At 45.4% G+C, this 25,808-nt stretch overlaps 1 long non-coding RNA gene across 3 annotated transcripts; it reads left to right on the top strand.

Moving 5' to 3' along the window:
- The first annotated feature begins 2,794 nt into the window (after positions 1-2,794).
- On the top strand, positions 2,795-25,040 carry LOC311421184. 3 transcript variants are annotated; one of them, XR_014684732.1, is made up of 4 exons: positions 2,795-2,982; positions 3,507-3,542; positions 23,636-23,727; positions 23,840-25,040. It is a non-coding gene; the product is annotated as an uncharacterized lncRNA (long non-coding RNA). The 3 variants fall into 3 exon arrangements; XR_014684733.1 differs by lacking the exon at positions 2,795-2,982 and adding an exon at positions 3,014-3,074; XR_014684734.1 differs by lacking the exon at positions 2,795-2,982 and adding an exon at positions 3,042-3,168.
- The last annotated feature ends 768 nt before the right edge of the window (positions 25,041-25,808 follow it).

The following is a 25,808-nucleotide window of genomic DNA, read 5'->3' as shown; positions in this document are numbered from 1 at the left end:
ATTTTAAATTAATGTGCGCTCAAAGCCTTCTCTTGTTTCTTTCTGCATTTAAAGGCCAACAGCCGTTTTCAAGCATAATATCAGCTTCCAGAGATGATATCCATATTAGCCTCTTCCAAAATGGCTAGTTATCTTCAAAAGGTACGTGCTAGTAACTATTCACATGCTGAAACAGAGAGACAGCTTGGTGGTGCCTGACGTGCTGCCCTGTGGGGCACAGGGAGCCGCCAGCCTCCCGGCACGCTCGTGTCTCCTTGTGAACAAACAAGTCGTGTTGGGGGGTGGCCAATAAGCCACGACAGGCTCACTGCTGCCTCGAAACATGGAGCTTCTGGGTCTGTGGCTTTTGAGTGATGTGATGCAGCCATTGGGCAAATCTTCAACTACTGCTATGCATTATAACATATGTGGCTTTGGCCAGCGTGCTCAGCTCGCTCTGTTTTGGGTAACAGGTCAAACATCAGCACTGGAGTATGACATTTTTTCTGAAAGCATAGGTCAATGTTGTTGTTTTCCTGTATGAATTAAGACAGTTGCTTCCAGGTACCCCAGGTACCAAGTTGGTTTCAGCATGAACACCTAAGATCCACAGTCCTATTGTTCTTCCTGGCAGTATATGACAAAAGACGCCAGGAGCAGCATCCAGGTTCTGCTCCTGGCCGCACGCAACAGCAGGTTCCAAACAGTGCCCACCTCTCATCTCGGGTGGTACCAAACAGCTTACCCAGAACTGCAGCTGCAGGTCTTCAGTTAGGTTTTCAGAGCATTATCAACATCTGCCAGATTTGGCCACATTTTCCAAGGAATTCTGCATGCAGTGGATACCTGGTATTTTGTATTCTTACAGATTTGGCTGTATGTATTGCTGCTTTCAAGAGAGCTCAACTCTGCAGTGATGCCTTACATCTGACCCCAGACGTTTACTCATTGAAGTGTGCTATACACTTACAAATTAAGCAAATGCTGTTTTATAGCCCAGTCTGCTAAACATTCAGTGCATCACTAGGATTGTCCTAAAGGCTTTCAAGATTGTTTCCTGAGTAAGCTTCCTTTATCTGTTCTAAAGAACTGCTTGTGTCCAGGCCCTGTAGAATTTCTTCTCTTCATCTCAGTGGCAGGGATAAAAGGCAAGGAAGGCAAGTGCTTGGTTTCTTGAAAGCCTGACGTGCTCCAAAGGGAAGGTCAAACAAAGCTTTTCTTCATGTTAATTCCTTAGAGTGGCATTTAGACCTAACCGACTGTGTTAAAGACTTTTATTAGCATAGCAGAGGCCACACTGGAAAGTTTGTGTCTCGCCTGGTTTGTAGCTCTTGCACTACGCAGACCGTTTGAGAGCCGCAGAGCCGCCTAAGACAGTTGCTGGATGTTCTCCGGGGACGCCTCCTGCCGCGTGCCATCGTCTCCTCTGGCGGTGGGGACGTGGCTGCGGTGTGGGTACTGTGTCCCAGGGAGGGGTGGGCAGCGGTCAGCCCCACGGGCACGGCTGCAGGCCTGGCGCTGCGGCACGTGGAGCTGCGCCACAGGACTGGCTGCAGCGGTGGGGCCGGGCCCCTTCCCGCAGGGCTGGCACCAGCCAGGGCTACAGGTACTGGGAAAACCGCTGTGCAGCGGTACGTGGGGGCCTGCAGCTGCTCTTGTAAAACTTTGTGAAATGCAGTGATAATTTCTTTGCTTTGCTTCTGATGAGCTTTAGCACAAATTATTTCCCTTTAGTTTCCACTGAGATAAGGTTTGAGAATGAAATCTGCACCTAAGTTTTTTTCTTTTTGAGAGAGAGCATCCAGAAATACATCTAACTTGATGCACAGTTCATAGACTCACACCGTAACTAGCAATAGGCATTGTCCCTGCAATCTGATTTCCTATATCCTTACTGAAGTTGATATATAAATATACATATGCATATATAACATTTAAGATTATGTAATTCCACCATCTGCTACTTTATATAAACAGTGCTCATACTCCACCTCTGCTGCTTCATGTAACGGGCTCCCCCGTACCAATGACTGTGTTCAGTGCAACACAGAGCAGCTGGGGAAGGGGTGGCTGGCCTTTAACTAACTCCTGTAACTAAACACTCCTAGCAAGGTCAAGGTGGAGAACTTGCAAGGCAAGAACACTACGCATGGTAATATTGCCCATTTGTTTCCCACTTAGCTGTCTTTGTGCTTACACACACAAACTAGGCAGATTGTGGTTACTTTGATGAGCAACTTTACAGAAGGGTCAAGTAGAAAAAGAAGGTTGGCAGGAAAGGAGCAAATCTTCCTTAAACAAAAATGTCTGCAATAATTAGCAAACATGACAAGACAGAGTCTCTAAACAAGTGAGAGGTGAGAAGTGAAAGGTACGCTTCAGGGCAGTTCATTAATATGATAAGTGAAGAGCAAACCAAAATTTCTGTAAGCGTTTAGCAGATGGAGGGTGTTCTGGGAGCACGTCATTTGTTCAAGCAGCGAGTAAAAAGCTAGAAATACAAGAGCCTGGACCATTTTTTAAGGAATCTCAGATTTATTTTTCATGAACAGGCCACGAGGAAGGAAAGGCTGCATTTACATTTTCTTCTCCAGAATTTGTATCTCCTGCTGCTTAGGCAGCCTAAAAAATAAAGTCTGCTTTTTACAAAGGATGACTCCAATCCCAGCTTTGCTTTTCAATCACAGATGCCAATGGAATGATTTAATTAACCTGCAGCACAACACATGTGCAACTGATGGGTCTGGGAGCTAACGTGTCTCCTGTTGCACAGCTGAGCCCATAACAGCCTTTAGGGGAGTTCTTCCCACGTAACTTCAGCCCCCCAGAGGCAGGTGCTGGTGCTGTTGCTCCTTGTGTAGCAGTGAAACTGTGAGGCACCTCTCAGGGACAAGTCTGAGCTCAGGTGGGCTCCGTTGCCCTCTAGAACTGCCAGGGTCAGCAGGGTACTTGGGGTGAGGAGATGTGGGGGCATGATGGATTGAGCGGGTGGATAAAATGAAGGTGAGTGTGAAGGAGATAAAATGAAGGAGGTGTCCTTGCCCTAGCACCTTCTGGGTTCCCGTAGCTGGCTTCATAGAGCTCAGTAGCTACAAGTGAGAACTAGCTTCTGGCTGTTGACCTGGTTCTGCTTTGCTGTGGTGGGGGCTGTCTGATACCATTTAGAGATCTTCTGAAGACTCCTAACAGGTTCAGCCTTGGGCTGCCTCCTGAGCATTCTTGCTCTTAATTTTAGAGGAAAAATTCCTTCTTTTAAAACTTCTTTGTATTGATGTGTACTTAATGCCTTCAGGAGGGGGTTCTTTATAATAATTATTGTTAGTTTTTTCAGGGTGGGGGTTGGAGGGCTCCACAGAGACAGCATTGCCTTCTATATGTTTGATTCTTGGTGGTTATGTTTTTGATTAGAAGCAGGGGACTGATATATGTTATGAGGAAGTGATAAATTACCTGGCATATCTGGAACACTGGGGATTTTCTCACATCAGAATGATGGTGATTGATTTTTTTTTTTTTTTGATCTGCAGCAGGAGAATTTTTGGATGCCTGATTGCAGCTGACAGGTAAGCTGTGAAACTGGCTCACTGGTGGCTGGGACAGGCCTTCCCATCTCATATCCCACACTAAATTTTAGACTTCAGTGGCTTGCTGAAGACATGCTGTCAGGATGATGGAGGTGGTAGGATTATTAAATGGGGACATCTTCTACTTGCTAAATTGCTTTGAACTCATAGGAGACTATATTAGCTCATTTTGCCTGTTCCTTTGTAGGTGTTGGGGGGGGGGGGGGACAAAAAATAAATAAATAAATAAGAACAACAAAGAAAGATAGAGCAGGGATGGAGACGTGGAGACTGGGGCAGGGGGAGTCTGATTTCCTGAAAAGCTGCATTGCAGTCCAGGAAGCAAGGTGGGAATGACAGCCTTGCTTTTGCTGCACTGTTGTCACAGTGCTGGTCAGAGAGGAGTTAGAAGATACATTTAATTTATCCCAACATATGCTGGTTTCAAAAGACTGTTATAGTGTGTGTGAAGCACAGCACATCCAGCAGCTTGTTCCTTGCTGGACGTGGAAGTGATGAAGAAGTTATTTTGTGTTTTTTTTTCCTGTACTCTGCAATGTGGGTTTGTGTCCCATACGGAGGGTGAAGGCAGCTATGGCATGGGGGCTGGAATCTGGGTTCTAAACTCGAGTATCTGTTTCTTTGGAAACTAGATTGCAGTTGTAATTTATATAGAATTGCTCTTTTCAAAAAGGAATGATGGAACTCGTTTGGACTAATTACAGAGTCACTCAGATATCTTGGGGGTGACAGCAGGACTTGGAATGACGTGTGCTCTGTTTGTTATCAGCTGGGGAGACAGAGGGAAGGAGGCAGAAAACATCAAAGGGAGCCAAACGAGGCTAAAGCAAGAAAGGAAAGAGCAAAGAAATAAAGTGAAACGGAAGGGGGAAGATCTATGTCACATGGGATGGTAGGAGGTGAACCTTCCACTGTGCTGGGGCTGGTGTGAAAGCAGCAGCAGATGTACTTACCTGCCTCTGCCAGACCCGTACCCCAGATGGGTCTGCCCTCATTGGGGGGTTGGAGGGGAACAGACCCTCTGGTAGGGGCCATGGGGGCAGTTCTGGTCTTCCCAAAGAGTGTCCAGGCCACTGCAGCTGAAGAACTTGCCCAACAGAGCTGTTTTGGTGTTTGGCCACATAAGTATGAGCACGAGAGCATCCAGCTGGCTGTTGGGTGTGTTGCTCTGGGTTAAGGTAATCTCCCTGGTTATGCACAGCGTTCGGTCATGGTAAGCTGATTCATTTGTTTGCTGCTATCTGGCAATACTTTGAAGCTCACGAATTGTGTAGGATCAGCTCTATCATTAAGGCAGTTTGCTGTCGTCCAGCTGCACAGAGCTGTGCTCATCTACCTCGCCTGAATTGTGGCTCAAGTAGCCACTAGTGTTCTGGTCCAAAGTGTATTTGCCAAGCCTAAGGAACTGACTGAGAGTTTTCTTAAGGCTTAGAAATCCATTACATTCTCTAAATCTGGGATTTCTGGCAAGACAGAGTGGTTACTACAGAAGTGTTCTTCCCTAACCACCCACTTCCCTTAGCTGTATGTCACTCAAAGCTGAGATAATTTTGTGTCACTGCAAGCAGATGTAGGAGGTATGCTTGCTTTCTAGCACTTGAAGCAGTTGTTTGCTGTATGCTGCTGTAGTTCTCCTTTCTGTATAACATCTGGAGGCAATGGGCATGGTTATCATCATGGGAGGTTGTAGCCAGATCACTGAAGAGTGTTCTTTTGTCTTTTTCTTTACGTGGGTTTTAGGCCACATTTAACATTCAGTAAATATTCTCACAAGGAAAAAAAAAAAAAAAAAACTGCACAACACTGAGCAACATTCTCTATAACTAGTCTGAAGTTAATCAAGCTGACTTTATTTAGGAAGATCTTAGCAACCAAATGAGATGATTACCAGTAGGAAGAAACTTTGTTTATTATCTGATTTTTAAAAGCTTAAATAAATTTTAGCCATCGACTATATTGTCAGCTGAAAGAACTATCCCAATTATTATCTTTAATAACTTTAGAGGACATCTTTAAAGTTCTTTAGCATGACTCCTACTTCAAATGCTGCTGCAGAGATGAAAGGAACAAGCTTAAGCCAATGAATAACTGATAAACCAGAAATATCACTGCCTTGCCTCGAAACATTACAGATCAGAGCTTGTCCCTTAAATGTAATCATTGTGTATGCTATCTCTGGCCTTTATTGGAAGCGAAGCTCTTTTATGATATTCTGTCATTTATGACAGTTCCTCCAGAGAGTTCATTAGGATGAACATTAATGTGGCTGAATCTAGGAAACTGCTTTTCCTGACATAATGCCAACATATATTACAATCCTGTGCCAGTGCAGCAGGGGAGCTTTATGGTTGTTTTGTGTGTGTGTGAGTGTGTTGCAAATTGCATCACTTTTTAACTCTCTTTGTAAAGCTGTATCTTTTTTTCCTAAATTGCCACCACTATAAATATGTGTAATAGGGTGCCTGAACAGCTGTTTTGTTCAGCAGTTATCTATGATGATTATGTATTCATGGGTTAGTTTTCAACACTGGAGAGCTGCAATTAATCTATACTGTGCTTCAAACCACCAGAGCAAGCAGTTGTGTTTTCCCTTCACTTTACTGGTGTTCCTTAGAGATCCTTATACATAAAAATCTGTATTAGAAACCAAGGTAAAGGACAAATAATGGCAAAGAAATAGCTGATGACTTCCCCTCCTGTCTGTTTCCACACCCCTACGTTATGCTGTATTAGCTAATTTATAGTCCAAAGTTCGGTCACTTCTTTCCCTATCCCACTGTTGTTCCCACCCCAAATCTGACATGGCATGATGAGTAAATACAGAAAAAGGCTGGTTTCTTAAGTGAGGTAATGTGGTAATTGTCCGTGGAATCCTGAATGTATTTCCAGGACCCACTGAATGATACAAAGTTAAGTTACAACACGCTGGGACATTACTTGCCTATTCTGAGGAGGTATCTGGACTTCGACCACCTGAAATCATTGGATCTATCTGAGGTCGCTTCAGCTTCTCCAACCATAGAGGCAGGGAACGGTGTTAAAGATGAGTGTCAAGAGCTCTTAAAAATCTGAAGCATGTATAGGAGAGTACACCATAAAATACTGTTACTAGGAGGGTAAAAGGTTAGTTTTGTTTTGACATTTCGTATAAGAAATGTACAAACAACACAAATAATTAGTTTCATGTTGATTATCGCAGATTTGTCATCAAGTGCCTTCCAACATCAGTTGGTTAGCTTCTCAGTATAACTAACAATTGCTCTGTGCAAGTCTACGTTTGTAATCCAGTGCCTGTGAGCTGTCAGATGGAGTTGCTTGCCTTCGCTCCTCCCCACCATCTTCTGTATTGCTTTGTGTAGATGAGTGTGTTTGTTACTTGGTTTGGGATAAATGTTATCCGGATATAAATATTAGAAGTCTTACCTAGATATAAGTATTAGCTCTGGGCATTCATAAAAGCACTAGATTGAATTCCCATATATGACAAGGACTTTTTATATCATTCTGGCCCTCTGAAAAGAGGGGTAAAGGGTTCCTAAAATGACTATATATCCTATTGACAGCCAAGCAGCAAAGTGCCTGTCTGGTAAGTAAGATCTGTGCTTTCTATGTCTAGTTTATCCTGCAGGGATATACTCAAGGGGAAGGAAGGTTGTCAGTGCAGACAGCAACTTGCCCGACACCCTGGTGCCGCGCTGTCCCCTTGTGCACTTCAAGCTCTCCAGAACCGCAGGGGCTGAGGCCAGGCATGGCTCCTCTGGAAAAGTAACTTCAGTGGTGGGAGCAAATAACAGACCAGGGGTGTGGAGCACTGGCTCTGGTACCTGGGGGGGTTGTGCTGCTGGTGTTGGCAGCATACTGGGGCTTGGCACTTGGAGGGGTGGGATCAGTCTGAGGCTGAGCATCTGTTCCCCACGTTTCATTCAGCTGGAGAACACTGAAGCTGTAAGTTGCCTTGTGCTTTTTGCTGTCTCCTTACTCTAAACTCCTTTCTGGGTCGATTCCCAGGTATAAGAGACATTCCATTATGTTTTTAATTGTTTATAGTTCAGTCTTCTGAACCGTAAGATGACAGCAAGGGGCTGGCAGCACTGACGGGACACGCTGCAACGCATCCTGTACAGGCACCTTACCTCGCTGGCACTGCCATGGGCAGCGTGCCTGGGAGACTTCCACAAGTACGGGCATTTATCATAGCCGTAATGGACTCCTCTGCTGGGCAGGAGGATGGCTGCTACAGGGCCAAATGGGCTTTGTCTCCGGCAGCAGCCCCCAGCCCCTGGGACTGAGCTGGGGGGTCTGGGGAGCCAGGTGGGGACGCGGCTTTGGGGAAAGACTCTGAGGGCTGCAGATAGGCTGCTGGGCTTAGGGGGGACCCTGGACCTAAAGTCCCAGCAGCTGTGTTCGGGGGGGCGGGAAAGTATGGGGACATCCCATGCTTCTTGGAGCTGGTGTTACAGACTGCTGATCAGAAACTCCTCGCGTCTGCTGCAATGGGAGGCAGTTGAACAGTGAGTCCTGCAGGGTTTGGACTGGGACTGGGAAATGGGACTGGGAGGGAAAAGCTGCAAATCCCAGTGCAAGGCCATCAGCCTGGGATAGCAAGGTTATCCCTGCTCCTCGAGATCCTGGTTAAGATCACACATCTGCTGCAGGCAGCCCCTGCTTGGATGTGACTGCAGCTTGGACAGAGGCCGAGCAGCTGTGAATCTAGCATGGCAATAGGTGGGGGAGTGAAAAATGGGGCAGCATAGTTTTTCTGCCTGTATTTGGCAGAGCTGGGGACTGAGGCTTGGTTTCTGGCGTCACAAGATTCCTTGACTCTGGCAGTCCCATGTTAACCCTGTTGCACACAAATCTTGGCAGCAGAGCACTGCATGTGAACTGCTCTTCACAGGTGTGCCAAGTCACAGGCCTGCAGTCATGTTCCTTCAGCCTGCATCCACTGGTAGCTCTTCTGGGAGGCCCTCAAGATGTTCTGAGCTGATAGAACAGACTTCTTGCATGCTCAAGGCTAACTGATGTCAGAAGGAGGCAGACAGGTTATGACTCTATTCTTAATAATTGGGAAGATTGGAAACCTCTCCACAGTCCTGTAGCAAATGATTTTTAACAGCTAGTTATTTCCTTGAATAGTCTGCATTAGTATCCCATATAGCTGATGAATATGCTGGAGTGGTGGGATTGATTGATAGTAATTTCAGGATGTGACTAGGAGTTCAATTGAATTTTAGAAAATGTTTAAACAAACAACCTAAAGAGAGCTGGCTTTGTGGAGGCTTAGCAGGCATGAAATTTTGTTCCAAACTAGAACAAAAGAAACGAAATATCAGATTTACAGAGCTATTAATGTTTTTAAATGATTTTGCTTTGCTGCAGTCAAGTCATTCTGTTCAATAAAATCAGTGCTTCATTGTATTTTGCTGTATTTTGCATGACTATTGATATCTGACCAGAACACAGCACAACTCAGTACCATCTTGTGTTCTCTAATGATATAAATGATAAATAACAGCATAATCAACTTCGAAATAATAAACTGCTTCAAGGCCAGTCCAAGCCCCCTCAGTTCTCCACTTCAATAAAGCTGGAGCAGAACAATTGGATTCAAGGATTTCATTTCCAGTCTTCTCCAAAATACGTTTTTTATCAGTGTTAGTAATGTCAATGGATTTTTGTTTCCAGTAAGATGACGTTTTCCAGCAGAAAATTTGTCATCATTATGATCAGTTGTAGTTGCCTTCTTTCATTGTTGGCATCAGCTACAGCTTACACCTTGGCTCTGCAGGTGGCCTTGAGCCAGGCATAGCCCTACGTGGCCACCGAGTTCTGGGGTATGTAGGGCAGCAGTGCCTGGTGAATCCTGTGCCCTGGAGCTGCTGACCTCCTGCCCCTGCCTTTCCTAGTGCGGTGCGAGAGGAACTCCACTTTTTTAAATGATAAGCTGCAGTTGCTAACTTTGTGGCCTCAAGGCCTGAGAGGCACCTCACTTGGTCTCCTCTTTGTACCCTGCTTTTGGCAGCAGTGGGGGTGTGCACATTTAGGTGTAACTGGCGTACTGTCGGTGCTCGCAGCTGTGCTGCAGGGACGTGGGTGAGGAGGAGAGGCTCAGCCTTGCCTTTCCCAGTGCAAAGTCCTTTCTATCTGCATGCTGAGCCTACGGTTAACTGGAAGGCTGCTTAAAAGGGGAAGGGTGTGGGGGGGAATAAAAAACTTTATTGGTTAATTGGTGAAAGCCTCTTCTTAGTTCACTGTATTCATTTTGACAGGAGCCTCCCCCCCCCCCCCCCCCCCCCTTCTTCCCCTGAGTGCTCTGGCAAGAGAATCTCTTGCAAATAAAGCAGGGGATCTGCTGAATGCACAGCCATGCATAATTTAGTAATACTGGAGCCTTCTGCATGTCTCATCACAAACTTGTATTCAGCAAGTGCTAACACAACCCCTTTGTGGATAGGGATTTCTCTGTGTTTCTTCTTTTTGGTAAGATTTGGACATCAGACCTGCCAGGAATTAAAAATTGACCATCAGGAAGCTTGTTAGCAGGGATAGCACTTAATAGACATGTCCATTCATATGTGCATACATTTAAAATGAAGAAATGTTTATGAATTCTTAAGTGGGTTGACTTTGAAGGATAGTGTGAATAAATAATGGAAGACTAGGTTTTCCATGGATTCGTGCTATTCACCCATAAGTCATAAAAACAAACTTGATACTGAAGAAATAGCTAAGTGGAGGGAAAAAAAAAAAAAAAAAAAACCTTTCATTCTGAGCAAAAGCGTTTTATGTCTCTGGACTAGCTGTTCCAGTGGAAAAAGCTATAACTTCTGTGTGTCTATCCCCGTGAGGTGGATGTTTCATGCAGGGGGGAAGACAAAAAAAAAATATTGCAGCTAGTGTTAATATTTACTAGGATTAATGGGATATTGGGCAACATTAAATTAAAATCAAGATTGGGCGACCTGAATTAAAATCAAGATTGTAATTAGTAGGTGGCTCGTCCTGTTCTAACAATGCAGGATATTTTTTCACCTTGCAAATAGTAATTAAAGAGAAATATTATGTAGCTGCACCTGTTTTTCATTATATGGTTGCCACAGTGAGTAAACCAAATACTTTATTGATGAGAACAGCCATAAGTTTGAAAACTGAGTGAAGAGCATGAAAAACCCTCTGAGGCTCCCTGGAGACGTGAGAAATCTGAAATTGTTAAAACATATGGTGGCACGTACTGATTACCAATGGCTCCTACTGTGGTTGTGAGCCCTAATTTCTCTCTGACTTTCAGCTTTTCTAAGTATTCTCAATTTGGTTATTCCCTCATTTCCATCCTTCAGTAAATCTCTTGTGACAGAGAATTAACACAACATTGCATAAATACCATTGCATGTTGCTTCACATCCACCTTTTCTCAGTATTTTCACTCAATAGGGTATCTTCATATTCTAATAGTCTAAAAAGTGATGCACTCAAAAGAAACATGAGCAATGTGGTGATGGCTTTTTTGGGTGTGTGTCTGTACTTATTTGTCCTGCTCTGGTGTAAATGTTATTCTGAAAGCAGATATATTTGATCAGCTGAGATTTTTTTGAGGCCGTCTGGGATGGATGCAGAACCAAGGGAAATAGCTCTAGGCGATGAGCAGATGAATGGAGATGATGTGAGAAGTGAGGAACAGGTTTAGGTTACTGCCTTCTCCAGGATAGACAGATGCTTTGCAGGAGCCAGTAACAGAAGGGTATTCAATGACAGAGAAATGATAGAGAAAATGGTTTGTTTATTATGGTGAAAATAATCTTAAATTTGGAAAGCTGGTGGAAACCTGAAAGTGCAAAAGGCAAAAGTCCTACCAAGGGTATCACCTTGGTGGAAGGTGGAGGTGGCTGTTGCCCTGTAGTAAACCTAAAGTATTGCTATGGCCATTCAATTGAAAGCAAGGAAACCAGAAAGTAACCCTTGGGTATAGTTTTAATTAATAGTCAGAATAAGTAAACGTGCATGTGTTTAAGTGGATGACCACTTCAATGCTTTGGAAGAACGTGTAAGACAATGTTCAAGCAGATGTCTGCTCGTGTTGGACTGCAGGCGTTTGTCGCAGGCTGCGCTGGCCGTCCCGATCGTTTCCATCAGGACTGTGGGAGCTGCGGGGATCTGCCAGGTGCGTCGCGGTGCCGCCATGCACAAGGCGGCACAGCCTTGCTGTCGTGCACCCCTCGTGTGCCACGGTGCTTGGGGCTGGGCCTCTCTGCTCCTGTTGGTGTGGGGCTGGGTGTTCTGTGTGCTGGAAATGCCATGCTGCCCACCCAGGGCAAGCCTGAAACTGCTCAGATGCAATTTTGGCGATGGCCCCTGAGGGCCTGGGGACAGGCAGCAGGTGCGGTGCCAGGGCAGCTGTGGGCAGCAGTGTGGGGGCCGGGGCGGTGGGGAGTGGGAGCTGCTGCTCGGTGCCTGGACCAGACAGCTCGGGGCAACTGGTTGTGCTTGCCCAGAGCAGGCAGTTACAGGGATCAGAGATTACTTAAACCTAGGGCAGGACTTTGGAAGCACTTCCTTCGTGCTGGTAAAGAGCTTGAAAATTGCATTGTTGACAACTCAGAGTAAAAGGGCTGAACTTGTTTAGCTGATTGATTTGGTATAGGTGGACAAAATTGTAATCTGCTTTTCTTTGTTCCCTGTGGCATTTTATCTGGATGCTGTACCGTGCAAGTTTCACAGAACCCTTCGGTAATTACCAGGAAAAACACTTGGCCTCCCTCCGCAGCGCGTGGAAGCCAGGGTCATGCTGCAGCAGCCCAGGGGCCGTGGCTGGGTTCAGGAGGGGCCGCTCCCAGCGCACATCACCCATACCAGGGTGCAAAGAGGTTGTGCTAACCCTCCCTGAACTCGCAGCCGTCCGCGGTAATTGGGAGGTGATGAGTAGAGCTGCTCTGCCTGAGAAGCAGATCCTCGGGGAGTACTGATGCTCCTCATATAATTTTGATTTGCAGCAAACAAAGACCAGGAGGTTATACACAAGTAAATATTTTTCTGTAGGAGGGTGAGACCTGGGCTGCACCAGAAGGCAAAAGCAGGTGAGGAACTGCACCACAGACCTCTCACGAACAGTGGCTGAGATCTGACCCCAAAGCCGAACCCCGCAGTGCCCCACAGCCCTGCCTGCAGGCGAGCACAGCCGGACCTTTGGGCAGTCCCACCGCGAAGGACGTGTCCCTGGTGTTGGTCCAGCAGCGTTCCCCCACCCTGCCCTTGTTAGCTGTCACGGGAAGTGGAAAATCCTGCTGCCTGAACAAACCTCTCAGTCACTAGGTTTTATTTCACTGCGGTTCTGAAAAACCATTGTCATGTAACTGATTCTAGCATTGAGTGTTTACACTTGGTGTTATATCTGGGCCCAAGAGAGAGAGTATATTTGTATACGTCTGGCTGATATATTTATACTGTTTGCCAAGTTCCCCAAATGCAAGGTCATACTCTGTCACTTGTTGGCCATTATCTATTGCCATTCTCTTTTTATGTGTGCATGAATATTTATTGAAATTGATTAATATTTATTTTTCATAAATAATACAATCATTTTGATTCTCTACGATCCATTGAAAACAATGCAGAAATACACCCAGAGTGCAATAAATATGGTAGAAAAACCTGCTCAGAATAATGCAGTGAGCCAAGGGCTTTGCCCAGGGACCCCAGGAGCTCAGCTCAAAGGGGGCACGTCTACTGATGCACTCATGTGGCCCCTCTAGGCGCAGGTCTCAGCCAAGTGCAGCCCCAGCGGGTCGGGGCTCCAGCCCATGGACCTGGGGCGAGGGGCTTCCTGTGGCAGGCATGGGGAGGCTGGGCACCGCAGCTGGGAGCACCCGCAAGTGGCTGCTGCTTCCCTGTGCAGCTCTGGTTCTCCACGTTGGTTGGTTTTGCCTCAGTAAAATCTGGAGAGTCTCATCAGGTCCCACAGGCTCGTTGCACTAACCACAGTGCAGGTAAACAATGTCAGAACGAAGCTGTGAGACAGCCCGTTGTCCTAGGTTTAGTTAACTTGGGCAAGAGGGAAGGAAGAAAATAACATTAGAGGCAAGAACAATTGCAGCTCCTCCACGGGCAAAAGTAGGTCATTTTGAAACAGCAAACAGCTGAAACAAAAGAACGAATAAACAGAGAAAATAAAAAGGGAGTGGGAGTAGGTTAAAAATTCTGCTTTATCAAATTCCAGCTGAGCAATGTTGCTGGTTCTGGGAACCCCGTGGCAGATGATGGGCAGCACGGCCAGCGCTGCAGCAGGTAAGGGGCCCCTGCCTTCCCAGGGAGTGATTGAGTTGGGCTAGGAAATTCTGGAGAAAACAGGCTACAAATGGCCTTTTGGAGAGTCACCTCCTCTAATGCTCCTAGCTAAACCCTATGCATCCCTGGAAAATGCTTAGATGATTTCTTAGCTACCAACAAAATGCAGTCAGACAAATGCAACCCAGCCCTCCACCCCAGTGTTTGCTACTGCAATGCAAACCTTGTCATTTATTGGAAAAGACTGATGCCAGAATGGTCGGCTCTCGAAAAAAATCCATCCCTGTTAATGGGACTTGCCCCCTTTTGGTGCAAAGGCAGGGCACAGAGGGTGGCACCCCCAAGCCTTTCAGATCCCAGCAGCGAGGGGGGATGACCTTTCTGCAGAGAGCAGGCTTGATTGCAGGCTCTTCTTTTCTGCCTTTTCCTCTGGTGAGCACACAAAGGGGTGGAGAACTGTATGTGAGAGCAAGGATGCTGAGTGTTGGGGAGTTCTGATTTCGGCCATGCAAAAATACTATTGATCTTTTTTTAAACATGAGCTTTGATGTTCAAAAGGCAATTCTGTTATTCAACAGCACTTTGTTACCCTAGATCTCCAAGTGCTTTTTAAAGAGGACAGTAACGTGCGCTGCGTCTTACAGCAGAGCCTTGGGGAGCTGAATTAATGCTGAAAGTCACAAGGCAGACATGGCAAAATGGGGTACTGAGCATGTACACGCAACAGACCCACTAAAATACCTTCTGGACTGGGGAGAAATAGGATATTACAACAAAGTTTCTTTTCCTGGCACAACCCAGGTACTGCAAAATCCAGGTATTGTGAAAATATATAGTTACATGCAATAAACAGAGAGAGCCATATGTCCCTGCTTTTGGAAATGTCTGTAATCCCCATTCTTGGAAACACCTATGGGGTCAACGTACATTGACTGTCACTATCCTGTATTTATCACGTCTGATTAACTGCCACACCAACATGGGCTAGGAGGTTTGCCAGTATTTCCATTGCTTTTTGCAATGATCTGCAGCATCCAGTCAAATTTTGTGGACCTAAATCAGTTTATACCAGCTGAGTGCCTGGCCCACCGGCTGCTTGTCTGGGCACGTAAGGGCCCAGTAAAGTAAAGCTTTGCGTTCCACTGAAGCCGTGTAAGGTGGTTGTATACCTTGCTCATCTAAAATAAAATGAAGGCTATAAAGATGTAATGATGATTTTCTTCAGTCTGATTTTCGAAAAGAACGATGTGCCCAAGCTAAGCAAATACATCATGTTCCCACTCCTCACACCTCTGGGAGGCAGCCCCCAGAGGACACCCATGGCCAGGCTGATGTTTCCTTCCCTTGGCTCCTCACCCCAGCAGCCATGAATGTGGCTCCATGATGGTCTTGGGCAAGTTTCTCAGTAGCATGGGGAGAAGTTCAGCATACCCAGATAATTTCAAGTATCTATGGTATAATCCCATATGACCCTATCTCTAATGCCTCTTCTTGAGACAGAGCTGTCGTCCCTTTTTTATGGGTGTGAATTCAGCCACCCAGTTTCTCTCTTTGTAATGGTCAGATGGAAAGATTGTGGTGAGCCTTGATTTCTTCTGTTGCTTTTATTTTCCCTGATGCCTCGGCATTTGGGATTTTGCCCATGTATACTCGTATTATGTTTTATAGCTAAGTAATCTGACCTAGTTTCCACTTTTTGCGTATTTACTTCCTATGGCAAGGCTCTGAGTCCATAAGTCATCAAAGATGGTGCATATTCTCCTCCAAATTTATCTTGAAATGATTGTCTGGAGGCAAGTTGTAATTTCCGCAAAGACTACGAATGATTGAGAAAAATCCCTGTTTCAGATGGCAGCAACCTCCACACTGAAATAATTGCTTTGTCTGGCTGCTCTTTACATGAGCTCCTAATGGTTTCTGCTTCTATAGTTTTTCTGAACCACTTGCTTGTAGTCATGACATGTCTGATCACATTATTATTTTGCAAGGGAAACATGGGGTGAGACACTTCTGCTTGTGTACAGTGGATGTATGGTCGCGGTGGTGTGCTGTGGCAGGTACGTGATGTTTGCATTCTTCTCTGTCCCGTAGCCCTGGAGGGCAGATCCTGCCTTAGCAGAGGTGGGTGCAGAGCCCTCAATGCTCCCTTGCCCAACATTGAAAGCATTTTAATGGCAGGGTCAGGAGGGTAACATTGAGTCGAATGAGTAAGAGGAAATTTTATTCCAGTGGGAGTCTCTTTACTTATATGATGTTATTTAGAAATGTATCCAGAGAAAGTTTCTTTACTTTCTTTAAGTCTTTAAATAGAGTGAAATATATTATCTATCAAGAGAGAAAATCTGGAGTGTAAGAATACATACTTAGCGGTACCCAACACGTCAAAGTTAAGGCTGGTAAAAAAAGATATTTAAAAAAGCCAGAGATTTAAGTCTCTGGTTGTTTAATATCCTCTTTTGAGAGTCTCTTCCTCCTTATGAAATAAAATATATTTTGTAACATACTTAAATGTATCGCAGTTAAATCTAGGTTCAATACCTCTGGTGTCATGCTCCTGTATGTAATTTGGATGCTCTACGTTTTCCTACTTATTACTTAGGAATGACAGTCTACAAAATCAAGACGAAAATCAATTTGAAAGTTGATTTTTTGCAACTTCTACAGCTTTATCTTTTCTTGTTAGCTTAAGTATTTTCCTGCAAGAAAAGTGCATTGACTGAATTGCTGTACTTTTTAGTTATTTCTTGTTCTGCAAATTCATAGCTGTTCTGTGTTATAAGAGTAGAAATTTCATTAGGGAAATTTGAGGGTTTTTATTTTAATTAAAGGAGGTGTCACACGTATTTGGTCAAACTGCAGCTGCTGATTCCCAGATGTCATTGTGGCATTTGTTTAATTAAGAGTAAAATTATCTGCATGACTGGAGAACCATGAGATTGGCTCTTCCAGTATTTGCAGGGTAAGAGCTGTAGCTGGGGTAAATCAGCAGAGTTCCTCTGCTGTCCATTGAAAACTAGCACTGTCTACCATCTGAAGACAGATTAGTGCAATGGAAGAGGGTAGAAGCTATTGTGCATCTTCTTTAGCTCTGAGCTGCCACGGTTAAACATCACTAACAATGTTGATAAGGACATTTTCCAACAGATCTCTCCCTTTCCAGGCTGCACTGTTCACCCTGCTCCCATTGTTCAAAACAAAAAGCAGCTGCCTGTCTTTTTTGCAGATATACTTTGCCATACTTCACACTTTTGCTGTCTGGCATACTCAACCTTTTTTTTTTTTTTCTTTTTACAAAATCAATTCTTAGAGGTTTACCTTACTCGCCTATCTTCTGGGGAACTAAATCTCTGACTTACTAGCCTTGTATATGTGTTTGATTGACTTTTAGACATTAAAGTTTCCATCGAAAATGTATGCAGTAAGACCAACTGTAATTCAGTTAATCAGAAAGATTGTCTTCATTGTATTAGCTTTTTTAATTGGTATTATGGAGGGGAAAAATTCCCTGATGGAGATAAAACAGATCTCAGGCACTAGTGATCTTTTTGCTGACCTTCAAATGAGTTTGGAGCCCTAACCTATTATCATTCCAACATGAATGAAATATCAAAGACATCTTTTAGCATCAGGCAGAATTAATGATTATTCAGCAAGGGAACAATGTAAGGAGTTTGTCTTCACAGAATGTAAGAATGGCTAATTGGTACAACAAAGATTAGAAGCAGAGAATTTATTATGGTTTGTTATAATAGTTTTATGATTTCCTTTTTAATTGGTTGAAGCAGAAAATGCTTGTGGGAGCGCAGTAGAGACCCGGGGATCTCGCCCCCCGTGCGCCCTCCCAGGCGGGCAGCCGTGCATTGCTCACGGCTCTCACCTTGCAGGTGGCTGGTGCTGGAGCGCTCTCGCTGCTTCCACCTCCTTTCACTGTGCTGTTCCTTCACGTGGGTTTATCTCTGGTCCCTGCTGTGTGTCCGCTGCCTGCCCTGGCGGCAGCAGCCACTGCTCCAGCATCGGAGAAAACCAGGAGATTGGTGCACGCACACAGTCCTTGTGCCCTCAGGGTTGTGTACAGGGTGGCTGACAGGTTTGGCTGGGCTAGTCAGGGTACCAGGAGGGTTGGGGATGTTAATCTAAGCCCTATTAAATGGAAATTCATGAATGACCCTAGGTTACAATTTACTGTAACCTTTCTTTTACTAGGTGGATAAAATTGATGCATCTAAACCACATTTTCAAGCCTGAGTCTGGACAGAATGCTATATTCACTTGACAATACAGCTCACGTGTAGAGTTTGCCCAGACCTTCATTCTCTAATATCTGAGTGCAGTTTGACTTGAAATCCTCTCCAATATATTCAAGTCTAAAACTATAACAGGACCCCAGGGCAACCTCCAGTTTCTTGACCTAAAACACACATTTTCAACGATTTTTGGAAAATATTCATCTTTGGCATGTTTAATGTTCATTATTAACTTTAGCATTATATAGGGAAAAAACAGGAAGTAAAAGAGAGGAGGGAGAGGGAGGGAGGCAGAAATTGTGCTGCTAGAGAGGAGAACTGGGTGCAGACAAGGGGCAGCCCCTGCCCCGATCCAGCCTCAGGTCAAGTGCCAGTGGTGGCCGAGGGTCCCGCAGGAGTGGACCCGTGACGGAGGTAGCGGTGCTGCACACAGTGGGGATGTGGCTGGGAAGGCCAAGGGGGCCATGCGGAGTCCCTTTTGCCTCTCCCTTTCCTCTCGAAGGCTTTGCTTCCCACCCAGCAGCCTGGGAGCTGAGACACGCATCTGCCCTGTAAGTGCCAGCATGACAGCAGCAGCACGGCATCAAGGGTCAGGGTTCTTGGGAGGCTGTCTCTTCCTCCCCTAAATGAATTGAAAAGCCTGGAAAGGTATAAATCCATTAAAAGTCTTGTAACAAGAGGTGGAAAATGTGGAGAAAATTTGACCTGTTAATAAAGGATTTAGTCAAACATTTATGTAAATATTTATACTTCGCTATAGCGTTAGCTTTTCCAGTTAATCTGCTTTCTCTGTTAATGTCTCTGAGCAAAGTACATTCCTAGAGTAGTTTACAGTAAAAATTAGTGCCATATCTGGCCTATTACTCATCTCCGATAAATGATTAAAAGGGGATAGATGCAAAAATCTATTTCTGAGAGGGCTTTCTTTTTTTTTTTTTTTTCCCTCTGACCACTGATCATTCTCTTCTTTATTTTCTATATGAGAAAAGACAACAGAAATTGCTATTTTCTGGGCAGTCATCTTTGCTTGCTTGTCGTTTTGGAAGGCAACTTTTATTTGCAAATGGAAAAATGTTAAAAATTTAAAATGTCACTTAGAGCATCTGCAGTTGCCCTGTGGAAGAGTTTGTTCACCCGTCAGCCTTTATAAGCATACACGCATGGATTTCTTTTACTCCTGGGAAATCTTGTCCAGTTCCTACACTTTTCAACATGGTTGGTGCAGGGGTAGCCTGAAGTTAAACACAATAATATATTATTGCATTTGACACTTTTCACAAATGTTGTGCTTAGTGTATTTTGATTATTGAACACAAATGATTGGCCCTTTAGCACCCTGGATAAGCCTGATGCATGCCAGAAGTCCAGTTACTACCAGCAGAGCAACGTCTGGGTGAACATCTGCTGAGGACCAGCTCTAGGCTCCTGCATTTGAATAATAAGATTGCACTTTGCATGTCAAGAAGGCCTGCAAGACTGGAATTTTGACTTTTCTTCAGGTGCATGCTCAGCTGTCTTATAAAGCCAATATTAACAGCCTTTCTGGTTTGTAAGCAGCTGCACCATACAGTAACACTGATGGTGAACCCTACTGAGGGCCAACATAAAACCCTTTCCTTTTCAAGGTTCTGCTCTGTCAGCCTCGATTGCTGGTTTAATGGGGGTAAATATTTTTAGAAATGCCAAGACGTAAGGAATACCCTGTATCACCAAGCAGTTTTAAATAGAGCATGCCAGATCCCTGAAAGCCAAAGATGTTCACCAGGAGGAGACTGTGGCCCCAGGAGAGCAGGGGTGCCCCTGGGTGGCAGAGTGCACCTATGAGCAAGAGCGAAGCAGGGGACCCCAAAACAAGAGGCGAGGACCTTTCTCCTCTTCCTGGCCAGCTGGAAGAACAGCCAGTTTAAGTGCAGGATGGACTTGGCCAAAAGGAAAGGTGCCTCTTGGTCTTCTCTTGGAGCTGAAGCATCTGGGGAGGGAGACAAGCAGGGAAGGATAAAGGCAGGGAGTCTGGAGACCTTCAGATTTTGTTCTGAATTGAAATGCTGAACTTTGAAGTCTCTAAATATTCTCAGCAGCAATGCTGCCCTTCCCTTAGCTCTGCCTGCAGATGCAGTCAGAATCAGCTGTGCCCCTGAGTCTGAGCCTGGATTTTCTCTAAAACCACCTGCACAGAAAGTGGCTTTCAATCAGACCTGTTGTAACTGCAAAGGCGCAATCAGCAGATCTTAATGGCAAGAACATGCAGTAAAAACAAATGCTCTGCTTGAACAGTCACTGAAAGTGAGTATAAAAAGTCTGTATCTGACTGCAGAAAACCCCCTTGCATGCTGTGTTGAAGGTATCCAGTTAGGAACCAGATAAACATGTAACTTAGCAACAAAGACCAAATTGTGAGTGTTTGCAGTGAAATGTCGGTGTGATCTTTAGACCAGCTCATACTTGAACGAGCAAATATGTTGCCTTGCTAGCACCAAGCCCTCCTGCATGTGTGGCAGGGTTGGCCATCTTCTGCACCCCTTTAGCAGCCAGTTCCTGTAACTCCTGGTTTCCTGGGCACGTCCAATCCATTCTGCTCTTCTGTGGGTCTTATAAAAACCTGTTATGTCCATTTCCTGCAAAGGGACCCCCTCCTAAACAAATAAATCTGTGCTTTTATCCACCTCTTTTTCAAAGTGATAAGCAGTTCAATGAGTCTGCAACATTACACCATATGTCTGCATGAATTCTTGTAACAGATGTGCTGAAGCTTGGAAAAACTTATTTTAGATAAGCCAAATAATCTTTTCAATTATCTTTTGCTGAAAATATTGTATTTTTGTAAGCATTCAAGAGCATTATGGCATAAAATGCCAGCCTAATTATCATTATCTTCTCCATTATGTTTGCTGAAATATTTTTTGGAGTTGTCAAATACATGTCCATTTTGTTATTTGGGAAGGGTTCTTTTAGACAGCTGTATATTTTGTTTCTCAATCATGCAATTTGATCTACTTACTTGACTGTGAGAAGACATGATCTGGGAGGATAGCGGCAGTGGCTCGCAGTGGTGCAGGACTGCTGCATTTGCAAGAGCAGGTACCTTGGTTCCTCCAGCGGTGTCCATGGAGCAGCACACCCGGCACAGCCCCAGGGCATGCAGGAATCTGCACACAGAGCGCCAGCTGCCAGGGGACACGTGGGGGGCTCGAGCATCCTGCGGGGGTCTGCTGAGAGCTGAGCCCATGACCAGTGGGAGAAGATGCTCCCTTGCATCGAAGCGTATGTTCACATCTTTCACCCATTTGGGCTAATGCTCAGCTCCTGGCAGGGCTGAACTGATAATGCTGAAATGCTTTTTTTTTTTTTTTTTCCCCACAAGTTTGGTGATTAGGCCCAAGGTTGATGGAAAATCCCTCCAGCTGCTAATGTTGCAAAACACTATTTGTCTGAAATTAGGAGAAATTTTATTGCACCAGGGAGCCAGCAGAGGGGATACATTTACAGTTCATCTCAGTTCTCTCCAGAAAACGCTGTTTGGCTCCAGCAAGCTGCAGACGTGACAGTTCTCCTTGGCTGCTGAATAACCATGAGACAGGTGCTGGGAGTGCATGTGGTTACAGTCGAGCAGGGGGGGAGCATTGTGCTTCAAGCGTCGGTATATCCATTTACTTAAATTATCGCTAAAGCTAATGTCACCCCGTCTACTCCACCACATGTTATTGAGTGCTCCAGCTGAGTAATCTCATTAGAATTTGTCTCGTTTTCACCTCCGGCAGCAACCCTGTACACAGCTTCTGAAAAGGTTATTCACACAATATTGCATGACCTTGATGAAAGGCTAATTTGATAAGAATTCAATTTAAAATTCCATTTGTACTGACAAACCAGGATTTTATTGATGTCACAAATTTTCAGCAGTGGAAACGACATTAGGAGTGAGACTGCATTGTTTGTAGGCCTGGAGGTGGAAAAGGCAGGGGATTTATAGGAGCTGCTTTGTCAAAGGGTCAACATACCTCCCAGCAGTTTAGTTTAAACGCTTCGGTAAACCGTTCTTAAGTTTTCTCTGCTTTATTATCTTATTTTTCTTTTTAGTTTACTTAAAGAGATCGTTACAGAGGCAGGGGTGTTACAGAAGCAGTGGGTGTTGAGCAGGGTTGTTTCCCAATGCATTGCCAAGTGCATTTTTAGTCACCCTTTCATCCTGAGGTCTCTGTGAGGTTGAAACAAGACTGAACAGATGAACAGTATGATTTGCCCTCTCTGAGCTCAGTCTGTGCCGTGGGCAAATGTCTGCTCTCTGCTGGCAGGAGTGCCAAGGCAGCTGCATCACTGCCCTTCAGTCCTGGCCAAGGTACGGGGGCGTTTGCCGATGTTTGTGCCGGGGTGGCCCCTGCCCAGGGTGGCAGAGTGGTGGCTTTAATTATGTATGCAGGAGGAATTGCTTTTGTAATGGACTGACACCAACAAATGGGCAGTAAAGAAGAAATCCATGCTTGTTCAGCCACTTAAGTTATTCACCAGTATGATCTGGAAGCTTGAAAGCATTTTTAATGCCTCTGTGCCTGACCAGATGGGCACGCAGACCACATCGTACCCGTGCATCACACGCAGGAGCAGTCACTTGCTAACCCCTCATAGCCAGAGCCTGCACATATGGCATGGCAGCACGAGGACACTGCTCTGCACTCTGCAGAGGAAGGGCTGTGGCAGGGAGGTGAGAGACCTGCAGGGGGCCAGAGGCAGTGGGAGTCAGTGTGCACAGAGGAAAATGGGACTGAAGAGAGAGAAGCAGCATCCCATCGCTGTTTCTTCCAAATGAAAAGCTTAACAGCAACACAATCTGTTGTTTGTACAAAAACATGTTAGAGCAAGGCAAGGAGCACCTGCCTAAAAAAGGCACTTGGAAAATAACTGTGCTCCATCATGGAGAAATGTCTGGGACAGGGCGCTGACGCCTCACACGAGCAGCGCGGTGGCCAGGCGGGATGCTCCTGGGCCCCCTCCTCTGAGATTTTCTATCCTGTTTTTTTTAACCAAGTAGAAGGAAGACAAGAATGGGTTGCTCCAAAAGACAGAGTCCCATGGCTCGGGCCACCCTGTTTTGATGGAAACGGGCCTTTCCGCACGTGGTGTAGGCCTCCTGATGCCAAGCATCCAGAGCCTGCCTGTCTCTGTCCAGAGAGACCTTTCTGAAAGCCGCTTTCCTGCTTATTGTCGCTGACCTCTGTCAGAAGACTGAGACTTCATTCTGGAGATCCAGAGTATCAGTTACTTTGCTATTCTTCCAAATCCAATGCTTATATAGACACTACATTTCATCTTTTCCCCAACCAAGAGATTCTTCAGGCTCTCAGAAAACCCTCAGAGAACCGTGTAATTACCACTTACCTGTGCATCTTCTCATGCTGTTGGTGATGGAGAAGTTGCTGCTGTGGTGTAGCTTGTCATTTTCCCCAGACAAAGCAGTAATCAAGAGGAGCTCAGGTTGAACAGGGAGTAGAGCAGTGTCATCTCTGTCCACGTTTATAACTATTAATTTAACTCATCTTCTCCTATTGATTTCAGTCTGATCCTGCTGGCAAGGAACTTGGCTCTGCAGCTCTCAATACACCTTCACTTTTTGCTTTTATCCATTCTAATCACGTACACTATTTCAGGTATTTGATTTTAAATTGCAAACTGATTACCATGGATCAGTTTGCTGGCTGGATTTAGAAGCAGCTTGCTAAAATACCACAGGTTTCTGCCTGTTTTCTTATATGGCTGCAGGATCCTGGGAGAAGTCGGGAGCGATACAGAAGCTCTTCGTGTGATGCTGAGGGTTGTTACCTAGGTACAGCAGTTGTTGGCTAAACACTGTCACTGCTGGAAGCTTTGCTTCAGAAGATGGTGGGACACAGGAGCGAGCGCGTCTAGGAGCTACATCCCTGCGCTGGCCCAAGACCCGCAGCCCCCCCAGGAGGGCCTCCTGCCCCGGTGCCCTGTGTGTGGGCGCTGGGCCAGGGCTGGCTGCAGCTCACCCGAGCTGGGGAAGCACTGCTCGCGGCCCACCGCTGGGGCTTCGTGGGCTGCACAGCTCGATGAAAGTTGTCACCTGGAGAGCAAAGGGCTGCTTATGGCTAGCATAAATAAAAGGGCAGTGAAGAAAGGGATGTGACAAATTGCTCTCTGAGTGTCAGGGATGACTGAGCTGCTTTGCAGGTACACAGTAGAGCCAGGCCTCGCTCCAAGGCCCGAGCCCTTCTCATGGACTTTACAAGTGTAGGATGTGGTGCTGGTGGAGATACGAAATGGGTTATACCCAGGAATGGTGTCTGCTGGTACAGTTTCACCAACTTTGGTCTTGAGGGAGTGTTTTGGGGGTGATATCAACCCTTTCCTCCAAAGAGGATCATCCATAGCAAGCTCAACGGATTTTGGAGGGAGGTGCGAGTGCTGTGCTCCGTTCGCTCCCGGAGCAGGGCTGTTAGAGGAGCTGAGCCAAGCATCGTGCAAGGCATTTCGGTGCCTGCGCCAAACCCCCTGCCTCCCACCGCCTCATGTGCTGGGCATCGCTCTGCCTTCAGCCTGGGCTTGGCAGGCACCACCTGGCAGGGGGCAGCAGGGGACCCTCCTTCCCAGAGCCTCTGGCCCCAGGTCCCCCTGGTTTTGGGGTCAGAGATGACACGGCTCCCAGCTGAGAATGACGGTATTTGGCAATTATTACCATGAGCTGCTAATCAGCATGCGCTGCAGTTATTGCACCTGGAGTGTCACAGTGCTAAACCAGATCCAATAGTATAATTACTCTGAGCTAGTACCTTGGAAAAAATCAAATGTGCACTGAAAGTAACGATATCCTCTGCAAAATAAAACTGCAAAATAAAAAGCCAGCCTTATCTGACTTAATTTCCTTTTGCTTTGATAGATTTTGCAATAAATTACTTATTTAATGGATAGCATGAAACATCACACAGCGATATTTCAAACATTCAACTGCCTTGATCATTTAATACTATTTTCCCTTTTTTATTATGCCATAGGAAGAATTTTAATTATAATATTTATGCAAATGATGTTTGTATAATCATATTTGAAAGACTGTGTGGATCAAATTTTCCAGCCAATTTATCTAAATACAAGCTTTAAACTTTCCTTTTATCACTGTCACAAATGCTCTTTCCATTAATTTATCATTTCAGGCACTTCCTATTACAGTATCACATAAGGCTTGGTATCATTTGTGGCCTCCAAAAACAGTAAGGTCTCTGGACCCAAGCACACATTTATGTATGTGGTGTGGAAAATCTCAGTGCTGTATTTAAGTGCATTTGGTTTTGAACGGCTGTGCTTTCCTTCTCCCCTCCCCCCCCCCCCCAGCTGTGCAAGCACTGTGCCACTCTGCCATTGCTTTATCAGCTCTCCTGTGTCTGAACGTACTTGCCCCTTGTGCAGGACATATAAAACCATGTATGTACTGTGCAGGAGGAGTGAGTGCCCTTCTCCGAGTCAGCAAGTTCTGCAGCTGCTGTTAACACTTGCTGGTGTTGCATCTCTCCAGTTTCTTATGTCACCCTCCTTGTGCATGAATTTGAGTGAGACCTTGGCTTGGAGCCTCTTGGATTTTCATTGACAAATAAGGCAGCCATCTCCTGAATTTAGCCTATAAGCTAGCGACATGAACTTGGGCAGAATGAGTGCTCTGCTTGGAGTCTGAAAGCATTTCATTTTCCAAGAGAAGTTGTGGTTTTGGGGACTG

The sequence above is a fragment of the Aythya ferina genome (assembly GCF_964211825.1).
Source record: "Aythya ferina genome assembly, chromosome: 19".
Lineage (NCBI taxonomy): Eukaryota > Metazoa > Chordata > Aves > Anseriformes > Anatidae > Aythya > Aythya ferina.
This window is presented reverse-complemented; position numbering and strand designations above follow the sequence as displayed.